The following is a 24794-nucleotide window of genomic DNA, read 5'->3' on the forward strand; positions in this document are numbered from 1 at the left end:
ATCACAGAACTGAATCACAAGGGCCCTTAAAGTTCATGTAGTTCCAACCCCCCTGCCATGGGCAGGGACACCTTCCATTACACCAGGTTGCTCCAAGCCCCATCCAGCCTGGCCTTGGACACTTCCAGGGATGGGGCATCCACAGCTTCTCTGGACAACCTGTTCCAGTGCCTCACCACCCTCACAGAAGAGTTTGTTCCTTGTATCTAATCTAAAACTGTTCTCTTCTAGTTTAAAGCCACGTCCTATCTCTATGTGCCCATTTGTTGCCATAGGGTTTTGTTCCAATTATGACTCCTGGTATTCACAAATCCTGATATTTGCTTCAAGCTTCAGGTTCAAGCATATATGAGATGACTCTGAAACCATTATGTTTCATCCTCTACTGTATTTCCCACCACCCATGCTACTGATAGTTCATATATGGTCTAAGAATACTGCTACAGCTGGGGGGGGGGGGGGGGGGGGGGAAGCAGCATTAATGAGATTTTGTTATGGCAGCAAATAGCTAATTTTCAAGTCCTACCTGAAAGCTAGAGCTGCAGAGATAAACAACCCCCTAAATATCCTGCTGGGCACAGCATCAGAGCTGGCTTCAAGGGAACAGCACCACCTACTGAATTGCTCCCAAGGGTCCCTCCAGTTATTCCTGGTGATTCTCTTGACCAAGTACTGACCAGCAACTCTAAATAAATCACACCCCAAGATGGCACAGCTGCAGGCACTCAAAGTGATAAGAGATGTTTTCCATTCCTAGCTCTAGCTTTGAATTTTCCTTCTACCTGCTGTAAATGGTTCAGCTTATAAATGCAATCATTTTTTTGATGTCACTAAAACTATGTTTTAGTTACAGTTACAAGCAAATGTCACTCATCTACACACTCTACCTACTGCCTGAAAACAATATGATTTAAGGAGTATGTCAGCAGTAAGAAAAGACTCTTCCCACTGGATTAAAAATGTGCATTTTAAGAAAGGAAACACTTTTAGAAAGAAGGAGAGGGAGTCTTCTGTTTCCGTAGTTTATTTTTCTGCTTAATGAAACAAGGTTTCCAGCTTCTACAATAGCAGCTGCAAAGGCACTTCATTAATCTCCTGAGTGCACTGCCTCTCCCTGCATACCTGTAGCTGCCCTGCTCGAGACTCCTGAAAATTATCTGTTGGCATCATTTCAACATTCTTATGAAAGAAAAAGAAAAGTTTTTAAAGAAGTATAAAAGTACGTCAATTCTATAACTTTTGGAAAGAAGGCATTAACTAACAAGTTCATTGTCTGTACTTCTCCCATATTTTGTAGACATCCAGCAGCACTGAACTCCAACTTGCTCCCATTGAGAATAAATCAAAAGACCGTCTGTAGAGATCTACTCAAGTAAATGACAAACAAGGGAAGAAGTCATTACTGCAATCTCAACACAGACTGCGTCAAATGCCAGATGCTTGTTCAGGCCAAAGCCTTCAGGGATGATTAAAAAAACACACAAGAATTTTCAGAAGTGCTCAAGTATGCTAGGAAAACAAATGGCATGGGAAGCAACGGCTGCTTATGCCTCCTAACATCATCTAGATGATCTGAAAACCCCACATGACGAGATTTGGCCCAAGGATTTAGACAAACTCAAGTTTTCCCACCTTGTTCTGGAGTATTTAACTTGACTCACCTATTGCAAATGGATGGATATACTCACATTAATGCCCTCTATTTTAAGAAGAAACAGCATCAGTGAGCCCCAGACCTCACCATCTGGGGTTTCTTGGTTTAAAAACTAAACATTAATTATGCAAGGACTTTACAGGGTTCTCAGATCTGTAATGGCAAAGCTACATAGAGGAAATAAAAAGCTGGCGACAGGACAGTACTCACAGGCCTGATTACTAATTACATTTGCTTCCTTATACTTGCACCTGCCATAATTATGATAAAGGGCGGAGTTTCAAGTAGAGTTGATAGGGAATTTTATGACAGAATTCCCTCCAGAACATTGTAAGACACCACACTTTTTACAGCGCAGTATTTGTTAAAAATACTCATCCATATCATGGCTAACCCAAAGCTCAGGGATTTCCCTCACAGATGACCAAAATGGTCTATACTGTGCAAAGTTTAGCTGACTCTAAATACAGAAGGCTGTAGCAGCATGGAATGGAAAAAAAAACCCTTTGCTTACAATTCATTTGATATATGGGTTTTAAAAAATAAAATCATTATCGCACCAAGTGAAAATTCTGGCTTGTGTTCCACTCAAGGTTTGGAGAACGAAAGGGAAATTAATATGTACGCTTGAGTCTATTCATGCAGTTACATTTTAACTCTGCAGTATAATCTCTTCTTCTTCACAATTTCACAATATTTTTCCTAACTGATCTCCAAGCTCGAGCTTCACTTCTACATAAACCAGGACATACTGTTTTCCACATGCATACAGTTTACACAGTAATAAGAAAATCAAACAAAAACTACGAAAGTGGTCAAAATGGAGATAAGAGTAGAGGCTTATTTGCTCCAGTATTTTTTTTCCCCACTGGTAGAGTAACTTCCATAATGAAGTCCCTTCATTCACTAAAAAATTGCTCTTCATTTCAGCATCCATTCTAACAATAAACTACTGGAAAAATGCTTGTTAATACTTATTAATGCAATAAAACAATAAATACCATTCTGCCACCAGGAGAACGAGCTACTTAAGCCCATTACTTTATTTTTTAATTCACAGGAAACTAGTCCCTCCCACCACCTACCTCACCCTTCCAAAAAAAAAAAAAAAAAAAGAAAAATAATAAAGGAAAAGAAAAATAAGACCTTAGAGAATGGGCAGTTGAGCAGAGGACTAAAATATCCCATGCATCAGGCAAAAGTCTGCAATATTATCTAGAACGACAGCACAGCCATTGTTAGTGCTGCCAAAGCACTGCATGTTTGCTGTATCACCCCAGGTCCCTGGAGAATAATAAACTAAGCAGATTAGACAGAGACTGGTGTCTCTGCACTGCTCCCACCTCCGCCGAGCACGGCGCTGCTCCGCGCTCGGGAGCACAGGCGGGCAGGTAAACCCACGGAACGGGTACTCCGTGTTGGCGGGGGCGGGGGGCCGGGAGCTGCTGCCAACAACCAGGGCCTGTTTATTATTTAACAGTTGGTATTGCTACAGGCCTGGCACTGCAATAGAGCAATCTCTGTTTCAGCAAGAGTAAGCCTGATTACAAGAGCGCGGGAGCCAAATCATGTTTACCATCATCAGCGAGAAACTCAGTGCCCCCCACAGGCACTTACAGCAGCGTCTGTCCATCCATCCACCCTCAGGCTGCCCCCTGGGGCAGAGTAAAGAAGAGGTGGTGGTCCTCGTGTGGCACAAGGAAGTAAGGTTTTTGACAGGGTGGTCCTCAAAACTGTAGGGTACTCCCTGTACTGGCACTGGCCAGTCCATGTCCTTGTCTCCCTTTTTGTGAGCCCATCCGCAGCCTCAACTCACCACCTCAGGCATCTGGTATCACCCAGGAGTAAAATAAACTTCCATCTCTGGGCAGAGCAGGAGACAACAATGCTCTTGTGCATTCAGTCTGCTTCACCTCCCAGCAAGGACAGCGTGTCACAGAGACAGGACTGGAACAGGTTGCCCAGGGAGGTCGTGGATTCCCCGACTCTGGCAGTGTTCAAAGTCAGGTTGGATAGATAAGGCCTTGAGCAACCTGGTCTAGTGGGAGGTGTCCCTGCCCATGGCAGGTGAGCGGCTGGGACTAGACAATCTTTAGGGTCTATTCCAACCCCTTACCATTCTATGATTCCATGACTTCAGTGTAACTCCTATGATTCACAGAAAGGCAACACTGACCAATAACTTGGCATTAAAAGTTTTCTTCACTTGGCGCTGGAAGTCTTCCCTGTGCACAAGAAAAATCTGGAACACCTCCCTACACACACACGAATTTCAACTAATCCAACGTAAAAAAATTACTTACAGGAATGAACAAAGATTCAGTCACACTCTATAACAGAAATGGTGAAGTACGGAATCTATTGAGTAAATGCAATTATCAAGTGGCATGAATAAATAATACTGGGTCAACCCTCAACAATCTTTTGCAATCATAACAAAGGAAGATCAGACCATGTTGGTGATATGAAGCCTTCAGTTTTAGCCTGTTTGTTTAAATGATACCTCATTTTGGTAGCCACAAAAAGCTAATTGCATCTGATGGCTGCTTCTCAGTCTGCACAAAACAAGCTCAATGATCATCTACTTCCTGACAAACAGGCATTTCTCCAATTTTGGTGAGGTTCAGTGCAAGGGTGGGCAGCTGGGAGACATGTAGCCACTTGAATTGCCACCACTGGTTTGCTACGTGACACTGAGACCTGGTGGAAAGTGACTTTTCTCACATCCCCCCTTCATGAAATGGGGAAAATGAAAAGCTATGCATGTAAAAACTAACAACTGACTCTTCAATATTGATGAAGAGCTTAGCAGGACTGACATGGTACGTGTGCTTAGAAACACAAAGTTTGATTTTATTCTGTATCACTACAACAGACCCTGACTGGTCTCATCAGCAGAGGGAAGCAAATGCAAAAGCCTGTGGAAACTAAGATGTAATTTTAAGTTGAGGTCACTCCCAAGTTAGGACAGCCAGGAGCACAGTAAAGCAGGATCCTTCAGTGAACTTGTTATGGTTGCACCATGAGGAGGGCCCTGAGCATCATGAGGGATCCCATATGCAGGGAAAACTGGAGCCTGCCATAGCTTCTGGGCAGCACAGGAAAGCGTTACTCAGACAGGTGGTTAGAAGCACAAGCCACCACCTGCTCCTGGATCTCTTGTCACTGTTTTCCCCAGCTGACTCTGGCCCTGGCTGCTTTCAGCTGGCCAAGGCAGCTGCCCCGTGCTGCTGGAGGGAGATGGCTGCAGGCTGCTCGCAGGAGCGGCGGGAGCCGCAGCTGCGCAGCCCTTCTCTGCCACCTCCTGCACAGCCCTCTCGTCCCCACAGAGGGGGACCAGGCTGGGGTTTCTATTTAGATGCCCTAGTTTAGTCAAAAACCCTTGGCTGCAGCACACATGACCTGCACAAGCCACGGTCTCACCTGCAAATTGCAAAACCAAGAGAGTCCCTCCGAGGCCAGCAGGAGCGATGGCTGTGCACGACGCCAAGGTGCAGGGAAGGATGGGCAGAGCACACTCAGCCACAGGACCTACCCTCTGGATGGGTACAGCAGACTTCAGTCCCCAGAGCTGCCAATTTGGCACTAACATAATTTGTACTAAATAACCTTTCAAGAATTCAAACACAAATAATGTAATAATAGCAATTAGACCCTTTACTAAGCATAGCTGTATCAGACATGCAGTCCAGTCATTTCACAGAAGGTAAAAAGCACTTGACAAAGGAATCTGAATCTTCACAGGCACTAGAGGTGTGCAGGTATATGTTATAATTGCATTCCTTGTGTATTAATGTTTGCATATAAGAAATGCATGCTGAGCTAGCATAACACCTCCTTCCTCAAATAATAACTAAGTTTCATACTGTGCCTGAAGTGCTCTTTATATAGTACACAGAAATGGGTTATGTAAAGATTAGAGCTGTGAGAGTTGTTCAAAACATAACTAAAAATCTAGCAACGAAATCCAATTCTAACCTGGGTTTCCCCAACACAAAACTCAGGCCAGTTTTACAGAAAGATCTGTGAATTTTTCATAGTTTTGACACTGAAATCATACCAATCTTATACCAATAAAGAGAAAGGAGGAGTAAAATAAGAAAAGGATGAAATGGCATGGAAAGAGGCTGGAAAAGAAAAACAAAACCAGGAGCAGTAAGGTTTCTTCCCTTCTTCCCATGCTACTGCCCTTCTTTCCCATGGTGAAAAGGGGAAAATTAGGCCCCAACTTTCAGTGAGTGAATCTTGTTATACTAGAGCCATGGTGCAATGTGTGGAGCTCAGGGTGTTCAGATGCTTTTGTATGTATGTGCATCGTTACTAGGAGATGACTAGATGTGGTACCACGATAATATTCCACCATTGTGTGGTGTTTTCCCATCTGATGTTGCCTTTTCCCCAGTTTAAAAAAAGAGAAACTAATAAAAAAGAAAATTAAAAAAGATACAATAATTGTTACTGCACACTCTAATGAATTATTGTGTTCGAGGTTCCTACAAAAAAAGTAATATTATACTCGGCTTATGTTTTAATTGATTTATTAATATTTTATCACAGGAATGTAATTTAAGCTCCTCATGATTTAGATCTCATAAACCTTTAGCATTTTGCAAATTCAAATTCCAATTTAAAGCCAGGGCGAGCAATTAACTTTTCTATCATCTTGTCAGGGGAGAAGGTTCGTGTTTAATTTGAGACAAAGTGACAGAAATATATATACACTGTATGTATTACCCCAATTTAATTTATGAGTCAGCACCATCCACCTTCCAAATGTAGATTTAATGGAAGGGGAGGAGGGAGTGGGGGGAAGACCCCCTGCTACTGTGGCACTTGCTGCAATATCTGCCCCAAATTCACTATGAAATACTGCCCCTGGCTTATTGAGATACAGGGCTAGATTGATTACAGCTCTATTTTCAACCCTTTTGTTTTAATTTCCATTCACTCATCACTTTCTCATATAAAGAATGTTCTCTCAAATGTCAATTAGCCTTTCCCAGCCAGCGATGGGCAGTTGAAGCCACAGCAGGTACTCCCGTTGCCTGTCCCAACTGTGCTGCTTCCTGCCCCCAACAGCCCCCCTAAAATATCACACAAAGAAAGCTCCCCACAGGATTGACACAAGTTAATACCTGTGGGGCCAAACCCCGTAGTCCTCACTGCTGCACCGGTCACACTGAAGCTCTGCGTGGTTCTCGTTTGATTAAGGAGAAAACAGAACAAGAAGTGGTGCTACTAAACTACCCTTGCTACTATTTCCCACTCCAAAGGACATTCCAACCTCTTTATGTGTAATGAAGGAAACCAGCAGTTTAAATTTGCATGGGCAAAAATTTGCATGAACAAAACAAACAGTTGGTTAGCATTTGCATGTGCTGTTTTAATAGAGTAAGGGAAGGGCTATTCTACGGCTACCTGCCAGAGGCTTCCCAGATCTGCTCTCCCCACAACACAGCACTGCACCAGGAGTTAGCTCACGAGCTGAAAAGGTGACTGAGAAGATGGCCCACATACCACCTATTGGTCTTTGCTGTGTCCCTAAACACTTACATAAAGCAAGTAGTGCTTCAGCTTTCCAGGGGAGGAGAGGCTTTATTGACACAGGAGAACTTTGCCATTACTGCCAGCAAGCCTGACAATCCTGTTGTATCAGAGGGAATTGTTTCAGAAAGGAACCAGGGGCTCATTTCCAACACTTCTATAAACAACCTAGTTGAATCTCAAGAATCCCAAAATCTTGATGCTGAAGACTCAGGCCCAGTAGTCCAAGATACTGGAATAATCAGGTCTTATCCTAATTGACAGAGCTGTCACACACACTCTACAGCTCTACATCCAAACATAAGTCAGTACAATTTTAAGTTTCAGTGTTCAACAAGCATGTCAGATGGTGCCAAGTCAGAAACATTCTTCCTCCTCACGAAATGAAAATTCTGGCCTTCACCTTCAAAATATTTGAAAATCAAAACTTCTTTGAAATAAACAAAAACTCTCCACCAGTTTAAATTAAATGCAATATTTTGTTTTACTCATTCCAAACCACTTCTCTGGAATTCTTAGGCATCTTTAGTATTTTTTTCTTTCCCTAGAAATAGAAAAAGAATGCTCTTTATTGAGAAATCATCATTCCTTTAAGCAACAAACAAACAAACAAATCTATATATGTACACAGGTGAAAAGTTAATCCAAAGATTTTCTTCAGAACTTCCTATGCACTCCTATATCAGCTTAGGGTCAAAATCAGTGTAGCAGAAAACAGACATGAGGTACAGCCATTACACAAAATCCAAGATGCAGAAGATCTGATATCCAGCCATATTTCACTCTCAATACACACTGGACTTAAAGCCAAACTTGAAAATCTTGTTTCATGCCTGATTCATTTATGAAGCTTCACTCTAATTCAAAGCCTTATCACTTTCTAAACTCAGGTAAAAAAAGAGCTCTGCTGTCATGCATATTTTTAGACAAATTATAACAGGGTCTTGCAATTTCCTTTGTTTTGTGGTGTCTGCACTGCTGATAGACACCAGCCCACACTGGCATCACTACTGAGGTGTCCTAATACTTGTCTGAAAAATACTATTAACTGCACATCACAGGCATTTGAAGTGCATAAGAAAACCATAAACTTAATTACACTGGAGTACTGGTGTGATCTCACATGAAATTTGAGCTTCTGTTATTAAAAATAGGGAGATTGCATTTACTTAATGCTTCTTACAGTAAACCAGTCAATTCTAAACTTCCAAGATTGTATAATCAGACAAAACAATACTGGGGGAGGGGGGGGGTAATAGACTCTGTGGAATTTACTAGCACAAACGTTTCATATGTCAAGCAGCAAAAATTCGTTTATTCTGATAAAAAGAATATTCCTTGAATTACTATTGTATATGAAATAGCAGAGCTAGTCAGACTGCACAGCCTAAAGACTTGGACTAGAAAAATTTGCAGAAAAGAGTGGTTGCCTTACCCCACCCCCAAAATATCCCAACATGTTGTGCATTTCAATCAGCTTTTAAATTCTTAGATCTTTTCTTAGTGCTCTGAAGCCATTACATCTACTCATCACAATGGCAACACTGTCTCCCTTTTCCATGAGCTATCCACTCCTAGGTTGAGAAGAATTTTGGTTTTATCACTCCTCTTGTTATCCAAGGCTTCCCTGTCTGAACCTATGAAGTTTATCTGGAAAAAAAAACCAATGAGGAACCCTTCCACTTCCAAAACCACAGCCATGAATTAAAAATGGATTGTGAATGGAGCATGAATCCATGGCACTTAGCAACACCCAAACTTTAGATACAGAGCTGAACAACGCTCCTTGGAATGAATCACATCCAGAGATGCTGACATCCCTATGGGTACCATTGCACTTGCAGGTCTCCATTTAGAGGTAGTGGAAATGGCAGGGGCGGAGGGGGGAGGAATTAAATACCCTACCCAATCGTTCCCTAGCCCTCAGAGTGGCAGAAGAGCCATATTGCACAATGCCATTAAAGCACCCCTTTGCTTGGAGAAAAGTAAAACCACCCCCCCCCTCCTTTCTCTTCCAGTGCCCACCAATCCTACTCCCACCTCTTCACTCTCTGGGACTTCGATGAGGGAAGGTTTGTACAAAGGATAATGCTTTCCAGGCAAAGGCCTCCCAAGCATGCCTACCTTATAGAAATCCAGACATTTCCAAAAGGCAAAAACTTTTCCAGGAGAAGAGTCTTAAACCTGCTCATGATATGAACCTGCCATGCGAACACACCAGCTGGACTCTGAAGACAAGGATGTTGAATCTTACTTCTGAACATTACAATTTGCATATTTAGATTAGAAAAAAAGTTTAATTTTTTTATGTTTTATCATCAAAGATCTCTCCCAAGGGTAATGGCTCCAGCAGGAGTGTCAAATCTTACAGTGTGCATTGTGAGAGCTTTTATGCAGCAATGTTTGCTGCTCATGATACATTACTTCAAACCTTCGCAACTGACTTTGACTTAGGCAAAAAAAAAATCTGTGTTCCCCATTTTTTGAGAATTAACAATGCCTAATGTAGCACAAGAGAAAAAAACTTCAGATTAAACTGACTCACACCTGATTTTAATCACAGCTCCTCCTTCCAGCAAACAATGTGCAGTCAATGCAGCTGGACACTGGAGCTTGTAACACGCAAACTAAAAGTAAAATTGTCTGTTGAGGAGTACATTGCTGTAGTAGTATCCCACCTAGAACCAAGTTCCCCTGAGTTATACTCATTTGAAAAGGGGAGAAGAACCTTCAGGGTGGGCAAAATAGGGGAAGAAATCATCTCCTTCCAGACTTCTTGAAAATTGGCATTTGAAAATGATGTTACCACATAGTCTTGCAAATCAGTATGGTTTTAACTCACTCTCCCCCCACTACCAAATTACAAAAAAACCCAAAAGACAACCCAGAATGACACCTTAAGAGATTAAAAACAGAAGTAGCAGAATAACCTGAGAGGCAGGGCCACTCTTTGTGAAAGGGCACTCTTCAAAAAGTAGCTTCTGAAGCACACCTACACAATTCATACACTACTTTATTTAACGTTCCTTTTCATGTTTGCCCAGGTTCATGTCAAGGGTACTGCAACCCAAGGTGTTTCCACAGCAAACTTTCATGTCCGCTGCAATTTTCCCTTTCAAATTCAATACAGTAAAATGAAATGAAGCAAAATGAAACAATCTTTATATACCAGTTCAGCGAGCATTCCCTAGACCTCATTGTGCTGCATCTCTCATCAGCTCTCATTTACTCAGACAAGACAGAAAAGATTTGCAGTTCCTATTACATTTTCCCACCCTATTTCCCATTCTCTGTGTAATTTTTTTTCTTCAAATAATACTGATTGTGTCAACTGGAGGGGGGAAAAAAAAAGAAAGAAAGAAACAAGCACTCTTTGTATTCTCTCTACAGTAATAAAATATGAAAAAAAGAATTCACAAGAAAACAGCTGAATTCCCAGTGCTTAGAAAACGGACCTGGCTACAGACAGACACATTCTACTTAGAGCAGCATCTCCCACTAAACTGTCAAAGTGTCAGGAAGAGTTGTGTGCACTTTTGTCAGTGAATAAATGTAGAACATAGTGCATTTCCTACCAACTGAAAGCCAAAGTCCTGGAAATTGCAATTTCATAGGGAGAGTAAAAAAAAAAAAAAACCAAAAAGGAAAAAAAAAGTCTTTCACATACCAGCAAAGTGATGCAAGACCAGAGTAGGCTGCTACTACTGGTATTGACTTTATTTTTTTCTTTAAAGGAAATCAAACAGAATGTTTTAAAAGGCAGAAAAAGTGAAGAGTTAAAATGAGTAAGTGAATTGGTAAGAGAAAGCAGAAATACTAGCTTGCTTTGCAACCCACCTAAAGATGACTGATTTTATAAGCAACTCAATTCAAGCATATTTTTTGCTTTAAGCACATGCATGCTCTCACCATAATCCTGAGAATAAAAGCACCCTTTTCTTTTCTGCTATGTTCTGCCTTGTATACTAAACAATTTCCAGTGTTTGCAGTAAGTGAGGCAAGTGGTACTGAAGAAAACAGCCTCTTACTAAAGAATCTCTATTCCACCACAGACCAGGTCCATCAGGTGTACTATGAGAAGACTGGTTCCCACCAAAACCAGCATGTGATCACATAAAAACTGGAAAAGCACAGGGAAGTTGAATTAAGTTTGCTCTGTCAACATCAATTCTAGTGTTTACAAGTTTGACTTTAGGTAAATGAAATATTATTTCCTTTTTTTTTTTTAAATGAATTTAATGTCCTGAATTTTCAAACAGACAAGTGAAAAAGAGAATCTGCTACATACGAACGTATCAGTGCTTTGTGGCCGTCAACAGTATGGCAACCTGCAGGACCACCAGACAGACCTCTGCCTCTTGAGTTCACTAAGAAGCTGATAACTGTAGTAGGTCCTTCTTATTTTCATGGAACAGCTATAGCCAGGGTGGTGAGATGCACAAGCATAGAGTAGAACAAAAAAAATACGACCCTGCCACAAAGGTCATTCAGTTGATTTCATTCCAAACTATGAAGACACAAGAACTCATAGACGTTATCAGAATATTTTAGCATGGACAAAACAAAATGTTTTCCTCTGGTACCAGATTTGTAAACAGCCCACCTGAGGCAGAAGCAGCTCTCCCAAAACTTATGTTTAAAGCTACTAAAGCTAATTAAAAATTATTACATGTCAATAAAGCTTATACTCAAATGAGAGTGGTTTCTGTGATTGTAACTGCAAGGCAATGAAACCTGTGTCTAATAAATGTAGATAAGGTGCATGAGAGAGCAGAAACATGTAATTTTAACTTACACTAACACAACAGAAGCATGGGTTCGAGGAAAATTCCACCTAATAGGAGGAATGGTGACTGATTAGGCTGAACTCTTCCTACACTTACGTTAAATTCAGTCAGCTATGCTCATTCAGTTTAGTGGACAGAAGTGCCTGCATCATTCCCCAAATCTACACAATCCCACTGCCCTGAGGATTAAGATGTTGATAATAACAATAAGTGAAAAAGGGAAGATTTTTTTCAAAGACATGGGAGAGAACTGTGAAAACAGGAACAGAGGGGCAGGAGGGGTCTCAGCCAACAGGAATTTTGTCATCTGTAACAACTTCAGTCACTTCCTCCTGAGAGAAAACACACATCATCCTTATCACCACTGAATGAACTGACAGCACAATGGAGTTATTTGTTAATTGGATGAAAAGCTAAAGTAACTTGATCCTACCTGACAAATCCTATAGTCTTTCCTTGTGGACTTGAAGGTCCTGCTTTACGAAAGTTCCTGCCACCACAGCCCTCTCTTTCACTGGGAGCACAAAGACAAATTCACTACTTTGGAAGGAGAAGAAAAACAAACCACCCACTATTCACCTGGTGGTGTTCATAAGAGGCACTACCCTGACTGTACTCCCCAAACTGCACTGCTCCTGTAAATGTATACATTAGACACATACAGGTTTGGCATTTACAGTCAACAAACAGCAATACAAACAACCACCAGAGAATGTATAAACATTTGTAGGAGCAAAAATACTCAGTCTGGCTGCACCACACACAGTGTTTATTTATCTCCCTCGAAGAAGATCAATGGGAGAAGACATTCGAAACAACTTTTTAAACAATATGTCACTTTGTGTTAGTTTATGTCAGTGGGGCTCCTTCCAAGTACTTGTGTCACAGTAAGATATGGATATGTTTTGATAGTTTTCCTGTTCCTTTACTCCAGTCATGGCAGCTGGGCACAAGAGAACAGAGAGAAGGGCTGCTAGCCTGATTGAGTTACCGATTTAACATTTAGAATCTTTGCAGCTCAAGAGAAAATTGCTGTGTATTTGTAACCTGAATGCAGGTCAGTAACTTTAAAAGGTCAGGCAGAACGTTTAAAATCCTATTGTTATTAATTCCCCACCAGCTCCCAGTTGTGTGAATGCCAATGAGCAGACTCAGCTCCTGCTGGGCTGCATAGCAGTTAGCCTGCACCTCTGAACACCAGGTCCTCAAGAAAATCCAAAGAGAGTTTTGAAGCAATGACTTTCTGCCATACAAGCAAATTACTTCCCTGTTCACTCAGGGCACACTTCTTCAAGCACTGAAGGCACAGATTTCTTAATTGGGGTTTCCTCATTTGTTAATAACCCATTAGCTTCATGTCAAGGCAACTGAGTTTTCTCCATCCACTTATTTCACTCCTTAGGAATACACAAACTATTTTGGTGCCATCTTGCAGTAATTTACACAATATCACAAGATTTGGTGATGCTTCTTAATACAACTCCCACAGTACACAGCACTTCTATAACCCCTTTAGCTCAGAGATATCAAGGTACTTTGCAAACAATACACTTGCCTCACAAACCACCTCCACTGCATTAGGTCCATGTCATTAACCATACCTCACCATCAAGATAAAACTAAAGCAAGCAAGGTAATGAAATTTAGCAGGGTTACAAAGAAAGCAGTAGGATTAGGAGCAGAATGTGAGTTTTGCCTTTCTAGCTCCCCAATTCATCAGAAGGCCAGCCATCTGAGACAGTGAAATTCAATGATTATGTTTCAGGTAGATTTATATTTCTAAGATGCAAATACTACAGTTGGGGATTTATGCTACTGGCCTTCCAAGGATCTTCTGACTCTACAGAAGCTTTTGGATACTATGGGGAAATACCCTTAGGAAAATGAAAACTTTTGAGTTTTCTTTCCTCAGGATTTGACTCCCACTTGAAAAGATGTGGATGCTCAGACAAGAAAGCATTCAGTCTCAGGACACTGGTGTCTCCCCCCCTCACTTATTTCCATCACATACTCCCCTCCTCCAGATCTAAGGCACTAGATTTGATGCTGGACCATTGGTTTGTCTAGATTTCTAACACCAGAATGAATTTATAAGAATAGATGAACATCTGTGACCACATATTTGGTAGTAAACTTGTTTTAAGGATCAGTGCCTTGTGGAGTAGTTACAAAGCCAAGAAGGCAATATTATTAATTTTCAGGCTCTGGTTTAAGCCATACATTAGTGATGCTTTGCTTTACTTCCTACCTTAAATATACTTGAAAATTTGTCATGACTCCCCATAAGTTAGTACCTTCAGTGCTTAGTTTTTCAAGGCAAATTGCTCTTGCACTGCTGGTGCAGTAACCTTCTAGTACTGATGGCCCTATATGAAGCAGTCTTTTGTTTTAATGACTTCAAAAATCTCTTAAGATCTTTTACCCAGGACTTTTATGAGCAACTAGCTTTCTGCTGTGGGAATGTCATCTCCATTACTAACTGAAAAAAGCAATGCTTATGTATCCCACACCAATACTGAAACATAATCAAATAAGGAATACTGGTTAGATATTAGACACTGAGCATAGTAAGAGAGACACACTGAATCCTCAGTAACTGTCAGGAGAACATAGCTTACTGAAAACAGATCTTGTTTTCCAGGAATACAAACTTCTAGCTTATAATTTAGTGCTAAAGGGGAAGAAGAAGCCCAGCCTAACATACATTCCACTGATAAGGTACCCTATATTCCTACAGCTTTTAAAGGCATTACACTGAAAGAAGCACATTTTGTATGCGCTTACGGGACCTTCAGCCATAACAACACATGAACAACTGCCATCCATGTTATATTGTCAGTATCCCACTTACCAGTGCTTGAAAAGTGACTCTGTCAGATTGAACAAACTCCCCTAATTTGTGATTTTTCTAGTTACGCACCCTGACCTCTTAAGTGGGCACACCTTGTACCCTTCCCATTAAAAGACTCTCCTGCAATACATTTGCCCAAATCAGTGCACTCAAACTCCTACAGAAATTATCCAACAGCATGAGCTGACTTGGAAAAAAAGTCCACCTTGCTGTGAAGGAAGAATTACCCCACCAGAACTATCCCCCTCATGGCTTTCTTTTTTTTTTTTTATTTACTTTTTAATGGAAGCAAAAACCCCTATCATCTCACCTACTCCTCTTTTAATAAGGAATGACTGCCGTGACTACCCCCATCTAGAACCACCATTCACTGCCAGCACCTCTGCTCTCCTCGTGTGCTTAGAGAATAACTGATTAGCACTTTGCATAATTAACCTGATTAGCACTGTGCATAATCAAACTGATTAGCACTTTGCATAATTAAAAAGAAATAATAATAATAACAATAATAAGCAGTAGGTAATAGCAAAAGCTGCTAGTCCCAATGCCTGTTCGTTAGCTCTAGGATTAGTTTAGTGTGGCATATTTTATTTCTTAAGACTATTTCTTTAAAGATGCACAGGCTCCTCAGAGATACAGGTTTAAAAATTCTCATCTACTCTGAAGATCACTAGTGAAAAAAATTAGTTGTTCCACTATTACAGCTTAGGATTTCTTGTGCCTCCCACTGCTGAAGCTGACGGCATTAACAGGATGGATGCCTGATCTGAAGGACCAGGGGTCTGGTTATCATATCTGTGGACAGTACTGCTTTTGGATTCATCATCACAGGATACAAAAGTCTCACATCTTCTTGTGCATATATATGCTTGCAATGTACTTCAAGAGTAGGAAAGCTGTTTTATTGTTATTGTTGAGATGGATAAGGTAAAGAGGTGCATATCCTCAAAAGTAGTAGGCACTGAATTCTCTCCTGCCCTGAACAATTACTCCAGACCACAGGAAGCACAGGAAGGAATATGGAATTAATCAGATCCCTGCCCCTAAGCCTGGCATCACTCTTCCCCCATTTGAGTATCACTCATCTGTATGTATTTTTTGCAGCCTGATCAAGAATGTGACAGACAGAAGGTACTTTGTTTGCTAGCCTGTCCCATGTCCAGTGTAAATCTCCCAATTAGGGTTTCAGGATTAATCACCACCTCCCAAAATCTGAAGAATGTGAATAGCTACACCTAGCTAGATTGCAAACTCAATGTAAACATCCATGTTAAATGCCTGCATCACTAATGACTCAGTTCTCCTGGACATTCAGTGCCAGAAAGCCTAGAAGAGTGGTGCCCCAAGTGAGCCAGTAAACCACCAACATTTTCTGCTTACTAACATGGCCTCATCCCTCCTAGTCACCAGTACATCCCATTCACTTTAACCTCACCCCTCTCTGGCATCTTTATATTACAGCTCAGATTTTCTTTGCATTCCACACGATCTTCACCTTACATATTCTATTACACCTTCAAGAGTACCTGAAATATTCATTGCCAAATCTCCACCACGTCCTTACAATCCCCCTGCCTGCATTTCCCACTGGGTAGCAGACACATTATGGCTTCCCTGCTGACTACTCAGCCAGGGTGGTTGGGACACTGGGCAGCTGATCTGAGTGATCAGTCTGACTGCTCTTTAGCTGCCCAGAAAGGAATGCAGTGCCCAGACTGCACACACTGCTCAGATGCAGCACATTGCACGGACCCGTCCTAGATCTGTGGCAAAAATTCTCCCACTCTGTCCAAGGTTCACTTGCAAGTTCTCTCTCAGGAAATCAGTCAATGAGAAATGGTGGGGTGAAAATGGCAATAAAAGATAATCTTATCATAATTAGCTGGAAATGAACTACCCATGCACAGAGGTCTCTCCATCACCCCAAACTAAAGAACCCACATGAACAACAAAGGGTGCAGGGCTAGTTACTCACTTCAAAAATTGTTTAGTTTCAGTAAAAAAGTGTTGCTGTAGAGATTTCTCAAGTCCAAATGTTCCTGGGGAAGGTAGTTCCAGTAATTCTGGGAAGGAAGCCAATCCCTTGGCTTTATATGTAAATATTTAAACAACATTATTTTTATATACATATCTTTTATACACATATACATATATGTCTTTAGACTTCCAGACTTGCAAAACGGCAACAGAAAAAAAAGCCAAGTTGACATACAGCTGTTGTCTCTGCCTGAAACCGTAACTGACCATTAGAAACAAAATACAACAAAGACTTCAAGATAATTGAGCCATGTCACCTTTGTATACTAGTCCACCCAAATAGAAATGCTGAAAGAGCTGGAGTAGAAATTCAAAAGGTGGAGAGAGAAAAGTCTCAAATTTCATCTCCTTAGAGGTGGCAAGAAAATAAGGTTCATCTATTTTAAATCTTTCAGAGCCTAGATGGATACAAGTGCTCCATCCACAGGTGTGGAATCTCCAGCTCTGGATGACACAAAGCTTCACATTCTGAGCATTTTAGTGTTATGACACCTGACAGTAAAGCTGCAACTTCACGTTTAGAAAGGTCACTGCTGCTTCTGACTTAAATCAGGTCCATACCTCAAAAGGGATAAATTGGCAGAAAATGCAAGTGAAAGAATGGAAATGCATCTGGCACTAAGATTTGGTGAATAAATAAGATGGGAAAAAAAATAAAGCTTTGAAATTGTTGAGGAGGGGGTTGATAAAATGGAGGAAGATGAGGTAGTAAGAAAAGGTATCCAGACAGAGCATATGATGAATAAATCAATCTATGAAAATAAAATTTACCACGTGAATTTCACCTCTATCTACTCAGAAAGCAGAAAACACACCCTAGTACACGATACATGTGTGTAAATTCATAGCTACATGATCTAAAGAAATCAAATACCTATGAATACAATAATTACATGTCTGCATGTATAGCAAAGCCAATGAGTTTTAAGAACACAGAAGTGCACGTACATAAAAAACCACACAGAAAATAGGACCAAGAGTAGGGCAAGCCTTTTAGAAAATATTTTAATGGCTTTATAAAAAGCCTTCACCCAAAGTTTGAGGGGCTTTTGCAATCTTACATTTTTCTATTGCAAAATACACCTGCTTTCTTCTCTTTTTTCCCCCTAAACTAAATATTTCTTCCATCTAATGACTCTCTTTATTAGACAGCATCTAATTTGCATACATTTACATACAATTTAACTGCTAGCTTGTGAGAACAAAGAAATGGCTCTGTATTGCACTGAAGGACAATACTCAGAAAGGAAGGTATAAAAACCAGCCAGCTTGGTGGCTGTATATTCTCTTTGTTTCAGAAATACTAGGAGTTTTAAACACACTACTTAAAGGGTGAAAAAGATTATTTCATCAAACAATGAAAAAAGATACAGTGCAGCTTCCTTTTAACGCATTCTCTCTCTGGCCTGGTTAATGGGATTTAAGGGTCCAATATTTCTTTGCTTTCTTCTGTTTCTTTTATTAGAACTGATGGATTTAATTCTGTCACATATTTTACTTCATATTTTATTCCTATAACAATCTATGCTGAAGTTCAGCTCCAATGCTAATTCAATACTATCTTCCTTTACTTGCAGTCAGCCTGGAATACAACTGAGTGATCTCTGATGGGCATGAAGTGCCCTGCCCTCAATGCCCAGTGCTAATGGATTTTAGAGAGTCTGCCAGAGTTTTGCCTCATGGCAACAAGTCTAGAGATAATGAAAACTTACCATGTAGCTGACTGGGAATCAACAGGAAGGGAAGCAGGGCTGAGCTCCGCTTGTGCTCGCTTGTGAGAACAGGGAGGGACTGTGGTCAGAGTAAATGCAAGATGTAAAGGATGCGTCAAGCCCCCTAGTTCCCTGAGGAGAGAGGAAGAAAAAAAAGAGGAGAAAATCATCTTTTAAGACCTTGCATAAAGGTAAACCCTTTAGAAACAGTTGCCAGGAACTCCAACACATGCCCTATCAAAAGCATGGTTCGATCAGCAAAGCATTTTTCTCCAAAGGCTTTGCAGTTGGGATACCAATTGATTGCTCAGGACAGCTACAAATCTAATCCATGTAGATTTGACATAAAAACCTTGCAGGAAAAAAAACATTTCAGGCTGCATGCTGCAGATGCCTACATCCTCTCATATGTGCGAAACCTAGGGATATAGAGCAGTCTTCCCATTTCTCCTGCCTGCACAGCAGAGCTGCTAGCTTCACTTCTGAACTCTCTTCTTCCCAACATCAAACTCAAGGACTTGTGCTCAGTGGGGCAGAAAAATTAAAGTATCACCATTCAGTGGCATAAGGATGGGTGAAAGATGACCCAATCACTCTGGTGGCATGTTCTAAGGGCCTGTCCTACAGAAATGTTACAAGAGAAACTTCCTGGTGTAAACAGACCTATTGCAATGGAGTGGAATAGGACTATTCTTGGTAAAAATGGACTAGGCCAAGCTAGCCTGCATACAAAGCAGGTGCAGAATTCAGGACCCAGCAGTCATCTGCTCTGCTCAGTTTGCCCCAGCCAGACATGTGGCCCAGGGCACACTGGCTTTGTATGATCAGCACAAGGCCAAGTGTTAATTCCATGGGTATTCTCACACCAGCATGAGTGGCACAGTGACACTGTGACTGACAGTACCAGAGCCACATCACAAGCTGTACACACAAGAAACTTCTGCTGATACTGCCCTGGTGCGACCCGCTGGCACTCAAAACACATTATAGATTATTTTCAGATGCAAATTTTAATTTAAAGCTGGCTGAAATGTTAATGAAGTTTTAGCTCTTTTTCAAAGGGGAAAATTCCCTACTGCTTACAAAAATGTTTTCTTTTTTCCTGCCCTCTGCCTGATCTATTTCTAGTGACATAGAGCAACCAAACCTCATAAAAGAAATTAATCAAGCCTTCGTATCATTTTCCCTTTTCAAGGGTGGAAAGGTTGCGGTGTGTGATCTTCAGTGTTTCTGATGTGCACCAAAATCATGTCTTAGAAAACAGCAGAGGAAGGAAATTCCAAAGCCACAGTTCCTCTGATTAACATATCCTATGCTCACAGCTGTATCTTGCTGAAACCACTGGGTTATCATTTCCAAAATGTTACAAGCATGGTTGTGTTATGATGTAAGCTGATTTTAATTGGAGCTGTCACAGTCCCACCCTTCTCTCACCTCCTTCCTCTCCTTGCCACACATCCCCAAGTCCATCCTTGAGCCAGGACTGCATAAGTGCCTGGTTCAGGGAGCTTTCAGCTGAATGAAGGCTTCTTTTCCACGTGTTTTCAGCCACATCAAACCCTTGTTGCACCTCAAGATCCAGGCAGAAAACTTGGGGGTTAGAGCCAGGGAGACAGCAGAACTGTTCAAGTGGATGAACAGCAACAGAGCAGCGTCAACACTGATCAGTTTAAGCTGCTGTGGACCTACATTTTGTGATGTCTAGGGCTGCTTTGGTATGCCACAGGAGAAAGGCTCTTATCACACAGCTGGAAGCCAAACCAATCACAGCTTTATAGGTAAAAAAGACCCCACCTCACATGCTAACTTAAAATAAACTGTCGGGCTACTCAGATCATACAGAACAGATGCAGTCTGCTTCTGAGGAAAAATAGCTTGAGATAATGGTGCACAGCTACAATCTGCACCAGGGGCATTTTCCAAGTGGCAGGTTGAATTAGCCTCAAGTGACATGCATTACAGTAACACTTCCCTGAGGCAATAAGGCAAGGTCCCACATTCAAATGGAAAGAATTGAGCATTCTTGCCAAAGGCAAATGATAAAGTGTGTGATTAAGAACCACTGCTACCAGAACATGGTGAAACTCCTGAAAAATCTTTCAAGGACTTTAGAAAATACACCTGGAAATACAGAGCAGGAATTTTCCTTTACATGTATACAGTTCCCATACTACACAACTCTTTTGCTGCTTTCCAGAGCAGAAGCACCAATTCTGTCCTGACTAAAAACTAACTTTGTATGTAACCCTCAGTAGTTCCAAAGCCACTCTGTCCAAACAGTTGTGCAGGATAGGCATCTGGATTTCAGCTGAATACAGGAGACACTGAAGTTCCCTTCTGTTGCTTCCCTGCTCTAGGGAATTGGAACATTTTACATCCTACAAGAGAGATCCTTTGGTGGTAAGGAATCACCTGGCACCACCATCTACAGTACCTTCAGGAGAAGGAGTCAGTAAGGAAGAGCTTCACTGACCAGTTAGCATCCGCAGGTGATTAATCATCTTTGGAAATTACAGTAACTGAAAAGAGGAATCAGTGCCAACACCTGATCTTCCTCTGTTTTCATCAGCTGAACAACTAATACCCACCTTTTCAGTACTGCAGCTAGAATTTGTATTGCCAAGTTACAACCAGGCCTCAAGGGCAGGACACCATACCAGGCATAAGAACTGGTGACTGGTTTTGTCCAACAATAACAAAACAATGCTTTCCAGCATAAGTGAGTCTGAAGCAATAGCATCCACACAACTATTGTTTTTCATTCCAGTCTTCTACACATCCTCAAGATGGCTACAATTATCCTGTCAACCACAGGCACCTGGACAGCTTGTTACACAAACCTATATGTGTTCAAGTTATGCAACCCCCAGACAAGAGGCTTGGCTGGTTTCCCCAACAGGAGATTCCCATATTCCTTCAACTGCCTTTTAAGATACAGGTACCAGTACAACCCATTTGTGCATATATCCTTCCTGTGCTGTCACTGAATATCTTTCTCTGTAAAATAACTGTCCATTGGAAAGCATGCATACTTAAATATCCACACAATAACATATATATATACACACACATCAAATACCTTGGCCAATACCTGTTTGATTGAATTAATTTCACTCTTTCCACATTACAACCAGTGCCCACAAAGACATGACTATCTTTAAACCAATGACAGGAATCTAACATTTTTAATTATTCCAATCTTTGAATGCTTTCTATTCAAGTGTTCTTGATCAGTTTAAAAGTGTATTACAACAACAGCAGCCTCAAATTTTATCTTCTTTTCAACAATTCTTCCTGGAGCTTAAGGTAGGTTAAGCAAATTCTTCATCAGATTTTTCCCTTTCCTTTCTTTTGTTATATACTCTACTGAAGCTGATAGATGAAAATGTAAAAGCTGGTTTGAGCAGAAGAATAATTCAGTGAAAGGGAACTCCTATTGCACCTCAGTTTTGGCATTTATCAAGTTCCCCTTTTTGTACATATGGGTGGGATTATCCAAAGGAACAAAGGTGTGATTCTCTTTCCACTCAAAGCATGGAGAAGAAGTCTGAGTTGAATCCATCAGCAGCATATTCAGATGAGTTTCAAGCATTTTTGAAAATCCTCCCCTTTCCCAACCTGCCCAGAAAGTGGGCATAAATAAATAAACTTCCACCACCTTGTGTCCTGGAAGCAACATCCACAAGCTGCAGTTTGTGCAGTTCTTGTCAAGTAAAAGATGGTGAAAATTTCTTTTTTAAATACAAAAAATATTTCTGAAGTTAGTTCTTTCAAACATTCACTTTGATTTGATAAATTGTATTAAATACAATTTGCCTCAGCAGCATTTTAAAGCATGACAGCTAGAGCAGGAGTAGGTCATTTTTACACAGAGAGTATGGTCTCCTCAGTTGTGTAGACAGCCTAGATTATGTATGCAGGCCCACACTCCCCGAGATAACAAAATTACCCGGCTTGCACTCCAAGCCAGTCAGAAACTGTGGAGTTGCAGATAGCAAAGTCAAGCCCGAGCCAATCAGTCCTGCTAAACAGCTGCTCTCTCAGTTGCTTATTAGTTCACCAGCATACTGGCCACAACCAAAGGCTTCAGATGGGCTTACAGCATGCACAGAACAAAATTCGCTGCGTTCAAATACCACAGAAATGCAACCATGGATGAATACTATCAAAGGGTGGAGGTAGGACAGAAGTATCTTTTAAATTTACTGAAAACATTATTTTTTGAACACTGAAGAGAAAATCCTTACTCCTGAATACTGTATAATAACAGAACCATGCTGTTTGCTGGCAGAATGCTAAGTTTCATTTTCAGCAGAAAAAAAAATTGTATAATAATTTTTCCTGATTTAGATGGGGTTTAGGTCAACCTTAGCTACATACAAATGAATGCTTTGTTCAAATTACAGGGTAATTTTAATTAGGACACCCTGCTAGACATCCCGTTGTTCTATTTAATGGACTTTCTCAATTATGAGAAGAAACACCTCCCCACCCGCCTGCAACTTCAAGTAAAAATTATGCTGAATAAATATACAAAGACAAAAATTATTATTCTGTATTAGATCTTTTTATTTCTGTTAATCTTTATTTGGCAACTGCTGTATCAAAAGGGCAGAGTTCAGAATCCCACACCCATTAAACACCTGTTTAAAAACCACTTGAAGCACCGGAACCAGCCAAATATGTCCCAATTAAGCAGAAACATTGGCACTGCTGTCTCGGGTAAGGAACACCCATTGCCATTTGCTCTCATTAGGTTAAACGGGTTTCTTGGGACATAGCTGAATTCCTGATTATGTGCATTGCAAATGGATGGAGAACACCAGAACAATAAAATTTAATTCAGCATAGCCTTCTGTCCAGTTGTCAAGCATGGAATTTTGGGAAAAGCAAAAACTGAAGCTTTGGGAAGTAGACAAGAGTTATGTGTTGCAAGTATGTATGAGATAGCTCCTACTTCTTTCAAGAAACTGCCTGCTCAATGTAACAGAAAGAATTGGGTTCGGATTTCTTCTTGAAAATGTTTTGAGATTTAGAGTCCATTTCATTTTTGTCAGCATCTCCTCCTCTGTACTTTGCATTAGTTTGATTCTCTTACACAGTTTTATCTGTTAGTTAGAAGTACAATATGGTATCTTTTCATATTCACTTTAGTGTTAAATTGGTCACCAATTTCTTGACTTTATATGTTTATGATGCAGCGATGGAACACAAAGCCCAGGCAATAAAAACTTTGTAGATCAGACACCATACTGCAAGTCTTCCAAATATTTTTGTCAACTTAATTAAGTAAAAGCTCTTCTAGAGAGGCCAACTGCATGGCAAACAGAAGAATCTTGCCTGTCACTCACTTAACCTCTTGACCCCTGTCAAGGATGTGGGCATGTTTGCCAATAAGTGACAAGTCAAGTGGTCTTTTACCAAATACCCAACAGTACGTTTCAGGGTGGTGCCACTAGACAGAATCAGAGCAGAGTGGTAGTGATTAGAAAGTGTGTTTGAAATGGTTCTAATATCCATCCTCAATCCTCTATAATCCCACTTCATTATCAATTTATTAACTTCCTTTGTTGTCCTTTCTGTCACCCTCCTGGGCTAGTTACTAATATATCTTAGTCTGAAAAGCTCTGTACTCCATGGGCACAAAAATCTAGCATGCTTCACATAAAATCGATCAGTTATCTGTATCCAAGTAAGAGATGTACAGTCTCTGAATGGATACTTTCAAATTAAATGTATAAAAAGCATGGTTCAGCACAATAAACACCAGTTAATTCACAACTCATAGTCAGGATGTTAGCAGACTGCAAAGAACATCTATATATTTTTCTCTTCGCTTACGCCAGATAGACTTCTTGAGAACATAAATCCTGCTGGTTTTCTACTACCTTTTGTACTTAGTGTAGAATTCACAATTATTTAGTGCCTGCATTTCTAAAGTAAACTTTAGTACATGAAAAAAAAGCATTCTAGAAATAAAATATATCAGCCAGCACTTGCTGCTGACCTAAAACTATATTTATCTTCAAGACAACCATAAGAGTGGCAGATGCTTTCTTGTTCTAGCTGGCTACAAATGGCACTAAGAAATCCTAAGATAGACACCTGCATACTTACTCTTTGCTTGTTCCCCCCCCCCCACACACCCCCAAGTATTTTTGCATACAAACAACATTTTCTAATTTGCTATTGCTATTTATTTAGATATC

The 24794-nt window shown here is 40.7% G+C and overlaps 1 long non-coding RNA gene across 4 annotated transcripts in view; it reads right to left on the reverse strand.

The window, feature by feature from the left end:
- Positions 1 to 24794, reverse strand: part of LOC138112790 (uncharacterized) — a 397150-nt gene that overhangs the window by 286062 nt on the left and 86294 nt on the right. For all 4 annotated transcript variants that reach the window (XR_011151840.1, XR_011151838.1, XR_011151849.1 and 1 more), the window contains exon 4: positions 18586 to 18717. This is a non-coding gene — a long non-coding RNA (uncharacterized lncRNA). The remainder of the gene's footprint in view (positions 1 to 18585; positions 18718 to 24794) is intronic.

The sequence above is a fragment of the Aphelocoma coerulescens genome, chromosome 1 (genome assembly GCF_041296385.1).
Source record: "Aphelocoma coerulescens isolate FSJ_1873_10779 chromosome 1, UR_Acoe_1.0, whole genome shotgun sequence".
NCBI classification, from domain to species: Eukaryota; Metazoa; Chordata; class Aves; order Passeriformes; family Corvidae; genus Aphelocoma; species Aphelocoma coerulescens.